Source organism: Psammomys obesus, unplaced genomic scaffold, assembly GCF_907164565.1.
Source record: "Psammomys obesus unplaced genomic scaffold, mPsaObe1.curated_primary_1811, whole genome shotgun sequence".
NCBI classification, from domain to species: domain Eukaryota; kingdom Metazoa; phylum Chordata; class Mammalia; order Rodentia; family Muridae; genus Psammomys; species Psammomys obesus.
In genome coordinates this window covers 678,183-685,628 of record NW_026592732.1, presented here as the reverse complement: position 1 = coordinate 685,628, position 7,446 = coordinate 678,183, and the positions used below count along the sequence as shown (strand labels likewise).

Here is a 7,446-nt window from a genome sequence, read left to right as displayed (position 1 = left end):
GTGTGTGTGTGTGTGTGTGTGTGTTTGAGTAGCGGTCCTCAACTTGTGGGCTGCGACCCCTTTGGCAAACCTCTGACTCCAAAAATATTTACACTACAATTCATAAAAGTAGCAAATTTATGGTTCTGAAGTAGCAATGGAAATAATTTTCTGGTTGGGTGGCTGCCACAGCAGAGACCTGTATTACAGGGTCGCCAGCATTAAGGTGGCTGAGAACTGCTGTATAGAGGATCTGGTTCAGTTCCTAGCATCCCTGTATCCTCATGGTCTTATGGTCTGTAATGGCCTCCGTGGACCCCAAGCACACACATGGTGCACAATTCTACATGCAGGCAAAACACTCATATGTACAAAAAATATATATATTTTTTAAAGAGCTGGACCCAGGATAGGATGTAGGTAGATTGCTTGTCTAACATGCCTGGGATTCAGTCCCCACACCCAATAAAACCCCAGTGGTGGTTGGGTGTGGCCAGGCCTTTAATTCCAGCACTCCAGACACAGAGGCAGGCAGATCTCTAGTGAGTGCCAGGTCAGCTAGGGACAGATAGTGAGACCTGGATTCAAAACAACACACACACACACACACACACACACACACACACACACACACCCCAAACTTGCTTGGTGGCACACAGCAGTAATCTCATTACTTAGGAGGTAGACTCAGAACTCTCAGTTGTTTAAGGTCATTCTCTACACAGTGAGTTTGTGACCAGCCTGGGCTTCGTGAACCCCTGTATGAAAACAAAAACAGAATGAACGAACAAACAAAAATGGTGACACACAGCTTTAATCCTAGCATTTGGGAGACAGAGACAGGTGGACCTCTGTGAGTTCAGGCTACATACAGAGATCCTGTTTCAAAAACAAAAAGAAGGGCTAGAGAGATGTCTCAGCGGTTTAGGAGCACTGGGTGCTCTTCTAGGGGACCAAGGTTTGGTTCCATCTACCTGCATGGTGGCTCAAAACTGTAATCTAGTTTCAGGGGATCTGATGCCCTTTCCTAGCCTCCACAGGCATGCATGTGGCACACAGATATACATACAGACAAAACACTCATGCCAAAAGGCAAAAGTAAATTAATTGAAGAGGAGGAGGAGGAGAAAGGGCATATAATAGGTGATGGCCATGGAGGGAATCCAGGTGGTCACCCCAGGCAACTTGGGGTTAACCAGCCCTGCCCAGAACAGAAGTTGGCAGAGAGTTCAGGGGATTGCCAAATGTGTGGCCTGTGGAATCTGCTCTGTCAACAGGCTTGGAAGGGGAAGTGAAAAGGAAAGGAAGTGGCTGAGAGCTTGATGGACTCCAGTGTGTTCTCTCCCCTCCCCCAGCCCCAGCCTTCAGCACCTTTGGGTCTTGCACACTCATCTGTTCTTCAGATGCAGGGCTCCAAGGCCTGGGGGCCAGAGTCATCCCTTGTGATGGTGACCTCTGGGAGTGTGCATCTAGAAAGCTAGCACACCACATTAGACAGCTCTGAGATAAAATAGGAGAGGCTGGGAGATGGCTCAGTGAGGAAGATGTTTGCCATTCAAGCTTAAGGACTTGAATTCCAACCTTGGAATATGATTTGTACCTGTAACCTTAGCATGGGGGAGGTGGAGACAGGTGGATCTCTAGAGTGTACTAGCAGCCAGCCTAGGCTACTCAGTGAGCACCTAGATCCCACTGAGAGCCTCCATCTCAAAAACAAGGTTGAAGAAAAAGGAGGGGCCTGGAGAGATGGTTCAAAGGTGTGTGCCACCATGCCCAGCTCTTTTGCTTATGTATTTTATTAATCTGAATATATGCAAGATGACATTTTGATCCTTGAGTCTGAGGATATGGTTTGGTGGTAGAGCCCCTGCCTAGAATCCCCCAATGAGGGGCTGGGAGTGTGGCTCAGTGGTAATGCTCCTCTGTAACATTTTGAGGCCCTATGTTATAAGGTTTCATGTGTTTTTCCTCCACTAAGTCTTCAAATTCTTCATCTCTACCACTGAGCCCCAAGCTACTCACTGCCTGTTAGTAACTGAATAAAGAATGTTCCACATAAGCCCTTACATTTGACTAGTTAGTGGGGCTGTTTGAGGAGGTTATGGAACTTTTAGGAAGTGGAACCTTGCTGGAAGAAGGAGATCACTAGGGTCAGGCTCTGGGATTTATATTCTCATTTCACTTCCTGTGTCCTGTGTGTGGGTGAAGATGTAATCAACGAGTTTCCTACTGCCGTGCCTTCTTGCTTTTATTGACCAACCTTCTAGAACCGTAAGCCAAATTGATCTCTTCCATAAATTGCTTTTGGTTATAGTATTTTATTATAGGCCAGGAAAGTAACCAATGCACTGGGGGATTCTGAGCAGAGCCTCTACCACTGAGCCACACTCCAGCCCCTCACTGGGGGATTCTAGGCAGGGGCTCTACCACTGAGCCACACCCCAGCCCCTTACTGGGGGATTCCTGGCAAATACCCTAACACTGAGCCACAGCCCAGACCTTTTGTCATCTTTGTTGACTGAGTTAGTCTCCCATGGATCTCTGTTTGCAGTGTGGAGAACACAGAGGCCTCTCCGGATGAGAGAGGCCTGGATCACAGACTGCAGCTTCTTGACCCAGAAGCAACTTCCTTTAACAACATGATTTTATGCTCTAAATACCAACAGAAGAATTCATGACCACATTCCCCTCAAGGCCTTAAGCATGGCTCGGGGAAAAATACGACCATCAAAAACCACTGAATGAAGAGATTGCATTGTCAGGGTTGAAGCCGTGTCTTCTTGCTTAGTGTCCTAGGCCTGAGCCATGTGCATGGGTGTGTAGTTTAAGATAGTGTACTCTAGAGCTGGGCGCGCCTTTAGTCCCAATGCTTTTGAGGCTGAGGCTTGCAAATCTCTGTGAGTTTGAGGTCACCATGCCCAGCAAGGTGCTGTCTCAGAATACTACCCACAGGGCCTCAGAGATAGACTGTTGTTATTTCTCATTTTAAACACGTGTGCACACAGGCCTGTGAGAGTCACACTGCATATGAAGGTAAGAGGGTAGCCTCAATTGTAGACCCTCCCCTCTACTTTAAGACAGTCTCTCGTTGCTTGCAGTGGCAAAGGCCAGGCTAGCTGACCAACATGTTTTCAGGGCTCTCCTGTCTGCCCCGGCTTTGGCCCTGTGTGAATGCTCACTCCTCACGCTTGTGTGACAAGCATTCTCCCACCGATCCGTCTCTGTGGCCCTGCCAGTAGTGTTCTGAGACAGTGCCTTGCCATGTAGACCAGACAGGTCTCCAGCTTGAGATCTTCCTTGCCTCTGCCTTCTCCGGATTCTGGGATGACAGCCATGGTTTCCTGTGCTTGCTTTGTCTTTCCATTTTATAGATTAAAAAAATAAAAGGCCCAGAAAGGGACAGGACTTGCTTTTCGTATGAGTGGCTTGAGTGTTTCTCTGTGTAGCCCTGGCTGTCCTGGAACTCTCTCCGTAAGACTTGGCTAGCCCGGAACCCAGAGATCTGCCTGTCCCTGCCTCCAGAGTACTGGGATTCAAGTCGTGTGCCATAGTTGCATGGAGGGCTTGCATCTTGTATTCCCTGGAAGCCTCAAGCCCTGGGCCCAGCTTCTTGATCTTTCTGAGTGGGGGTAACTCTGGGCTGTCTTCCTACAACATTTGAGGAAGGAAAAACCTCTCATGGTCTGTGGCTGGCAGGCAGGAGAAGCAGAGAACAGAGCAGCCGGTCAGGAGAGGCTCAGAGGCAGCTTGTACTTTACAGCACCTTAGGGCCCTTTAGCGTGGAGGGTGGCTGGGAGGTGGTTTTAAGGGTAGTCCTCCAGAGCTTGCGGCCCAAAGCCCACACACATGTGGCTTCCAGGAAGCTGATGGCTAGATGAGGGGTGGGGACACTGTCCAGCTCTCCACTTTTTCCAACCTTTCTGTCTGTGGGTTAATCTGTGACTCAGGGAAGGAAGGAAAGACAAATATTCCCCTGGGGCTGGGAGGAGGCCACGCCTGTTTTTCCTGGTTAAGAAGGTTTCTCAGGGCCCTCAGAGAATCCCACAGGATCTGGGGAAACAGGTTGGGTCTCTGAGACTCAGCCAGCTACTCCCTGTCCCTGGTGGAGAGAACCTGGGCCTCTCTGCTGTGGCCTGAAATTGTGTTATCGGCATTCAGCCTATTTGGGACCAGCTGGCAGAGAAGGTAAGGAGGGAGGCCCAAGGGAGGCTGAGGGAAGGCATGGAGGGGTTGGTGATTTTGGCTTCTTAGGAGCATTCACTTTGAAATCTTGGAGTCAGAACTAGAATGCCAGATGGGATATTTTATTTTAGTTTTCTGAGACAAGATGTCATGTTGCCCAGGCTGACCTCAAACTCACAACGTGGCGGAGGATGGCCGTGAAGCATCTTGTCCCACCTCCATCTCTAGAGTGCCTGGTTGGCAGGCATAAGCACAGTTAACGCGGTGCTGGGAGTAGAACTCAGTATGTCTGTGTATGCCAGGACAGGCCCTCTACCAACGGAGCCACACCCCCAGCCCTCCAAATAGAAACCTGATCACCCCTGAGTCCCAGATGCTTGGGAATGGGCAGAGCTACGGCAGCCCAAGAGGTGTTCATCCGCGCACCGGGGAGCAGGACCTCTCTTTGAGGAATCCCCGCGGGTCGGGTCCAGTCCTCCAAAAGTCAGCGTGTCCTGTGAGCGAGCCCTCTGACTCCATGTTCCTGTTTCCTAAGACAGCAAGGACACTTGGGACAGAGGTTTACGCACGTCACCACCAGGCAACTCTGGGCCACCTTCCACAAGGGTATTCCGAGAGTCCCATTCCGAGAGTCCCGTCCGGAGCAGCAGTTCGGGGATTCTCATTTCTAACACAGAGGCACCCCCCCATGACTTTGTATCATTTTCTTCTTTAAAAGTATTTTATGATTCTCAGATACCTTCTTTTAATTATCTTATTAATTAATTAATTAATGTGTGTGTGTGTGTGTGTGTGTGTGTAGCAGCTCAATTGTGCACGCCTTTCTTTCTAAAGTGTGTTTGTTGATTTATTGCATGTGCCTGTGCGTGTATGCCACACGCGGCATACAGAAGCCAGGACTCAGCTGTGTTGTTCTACTGTGTGTGTTCTGGGGATTGGAGCCGGCTCACCAGGCTTGAAGAATGAACACTTTATCCCGAAGCCTTCACCCTCAGCCCTCGAGCGGCTCCTTAGCCCTCTTCAGGCTCCAGGCTTCAGGCTCCTAATTAATTCTTTTACTCACCAAATACCCTATGAACTCTGAGGACTGCTGCAGGTGCCAGGAACACCCTGGAACCCACACAGGGTGGAGCCCAAGTGCTGGGTGATTTACTCCTCTGGTCTAGATGGGTTAGGACAACATTTCTGAAACGTGATACAGGCATGGTGAGCATCTGCGATCTCTCTCCTCTCCTCTCTCCTCTCTGTCTGTCTGTCTCTGTCTCTCTGTCTGTCTCTGCCTCTGTCTCTCTGTCTCTGTCTCTGTCCAGGATCTCCTGTAGCCCACTGACCTCAAGCTCACAGCTGAGGATGGTGTTGCACTCCTGACCCTCCTGCCTCTACCTCTCCAGGGCTGATGTCACAGGGATGTGTCACCATGTCCGGCTTATTCAATCTGGTAAGCACTCTTCTAACCAAGCCTCATCCTCAGCCCTGTCTTCTGGTTTTCAGATACAGGGTCTCAGGTATAGCCTAAGCTAAGCTGGCCTGGAACTTGCTGTGTAGACCAGTCTGGCCTCATGTTCATGGCACTGCTCCTGCCTCAGTCTCCCCAAGGGTTGAAGTTTCAGGAATGTATCCCATGCTCAGTTTTCCCCATTTTTATTGTATTTTTAGAGTCTCAAACAACAAGTTTCATTATGACATTTATATATGTATATATTTGGGATTTGCTCATATTCACCCCCATTGACCTCTCTTTTCTCATCAGAGTGTATTTACTATCATTATCATTATCATTATCATTATTAGAGACAGATTATTTCTATGTAGCTCTGGCTGCCCTAGAACTCACTGGATAGACCAGGCTGGTCTCACACTCACAGAGATCCACCTGCATCTGCCCCCAGAGCACTGGGATTAAAGTTATGCACCACTATTCCCAAATTAAAATTAAAAGTGGCAATCTGGGGACTGTGGAGATGGCTCAGTGGTTAAGAACACTGACTGCTCTTCCAGAGGACCCAGGTTCAATTCCTAGCTCCCCCATGGCAGCTCACAACTGTCTGTAACTCCTGTTCCAAGGGATCTGACACCCTCACACAACCGAACATGTACCACGGTAAAATACCACTGTACAGAGAATAAAAATAAATTGTTAAAAAAGTGGCAGTGTGGGGCTGAAGAGATGCCTCCGTGGTTAAGAGCATGTACTGCTATCTTAGAGGACCGAGTTAGGTTTCCAGCGCCCACCATATCAGTTAAACACACATACATGGGTGTTCATGAATACAAATTCAAAAAAGAGGTCACGCGTGGTAGACCAAGTTTTTAACCCCAGCACTCGGGAGGCAGAAGTAGGCAGATCTCTGTGAGTTTGAGGTCAGTCTGTCTACATAGAAAGTTCCAGGCCAGCCAGTGGTACATGGTAACGCCCTGTCTCAAACAAAACAGAACAGAACAAAACAAAAGTAGCAACTTGGGGGCAAGATGACTCAATAGCTAAGTATACTTGCTGCCAAGTCTGACCCCACAGTGAAGAAGAAGGATACTGACCTCTGATCTCCAATATGCTGAACCATGCAAGCATGCTGTGTGTTCGTGCACAAACAACCAAATATGTAAAAACTGTGGTAATAATATTTTATGTATAGTGTATAGAGCCAATCAAATATACCTGATTTATTGTAAAGGACAACAGTGCCCCTGGCTGTGGAAGTGTCCATGTGCAGTCCCAGAACCAGAGGGAGGCAGGAAGCTCTCTTGTGCTCTCTGGCCCGTCTGTCCAGCCAGCTGGCAAACCTGAGGCTCAGTGAGACACCCTGTCAGAAAATAATGTGGAGCACTGGAGGGCAGTGCTCACTGTAGAGCCCCTGCCTAGAATCCCCCAGTGAGGGGCTGGGGTGTGGCTCAGTGGTGGAGCCCCTGCCTAGAATCCCCCAGTGAGGGGCTGGGGTGTGGCTCAGTGGGAGAGCACTGAGTTAAGTGGGGACGGAAGAGAAATCGGGAGGGAGGGGGAAGGGAAGGAGACAGGGAAAGAGAGAGAGTATGAATTCTAGGACTCATCCTTGTCTCTGTTTACAGAGGAAATAGCATAGGCTGATAGTGTCTGAGCACAGAAACTGTCCTGGATTGTTATCAGAAGTAGCTGTGCAGGGTGGGGTCAGAGATGGCAAGGCAGGTTGTGATAACAGCAACTAAGGCACACAGACACACTCACACAGAGACACACACACAGACATGCAGACATGCACACACACAGACACACACACACAGACACACAGACACACACATAGACTCACAGAC

General features: G+C 49.1%; 1 protein-coding gene across 1 annotated transcript in view; it reads left to right on the top strand.

The window, feature by feature from the left end:
* Positions 1-3,787: 3,787 nt before the first annotated feature.
* Positions 3,788-7,446, top strand: part of C5ar2 (complement C5a receptor 2) — a 10,115-nt gene continuing 6,456 nt past the window's right edge. Inside the window, exon 1 of the mRNA XM_055615612.1 lies at positions 3,788-4,164. The gene's annotated coding sequence lies outside the window, so the exon portion shown is untranslated. The remainder of the gene's footprint in view (positions 4,165-7,446) is intronic.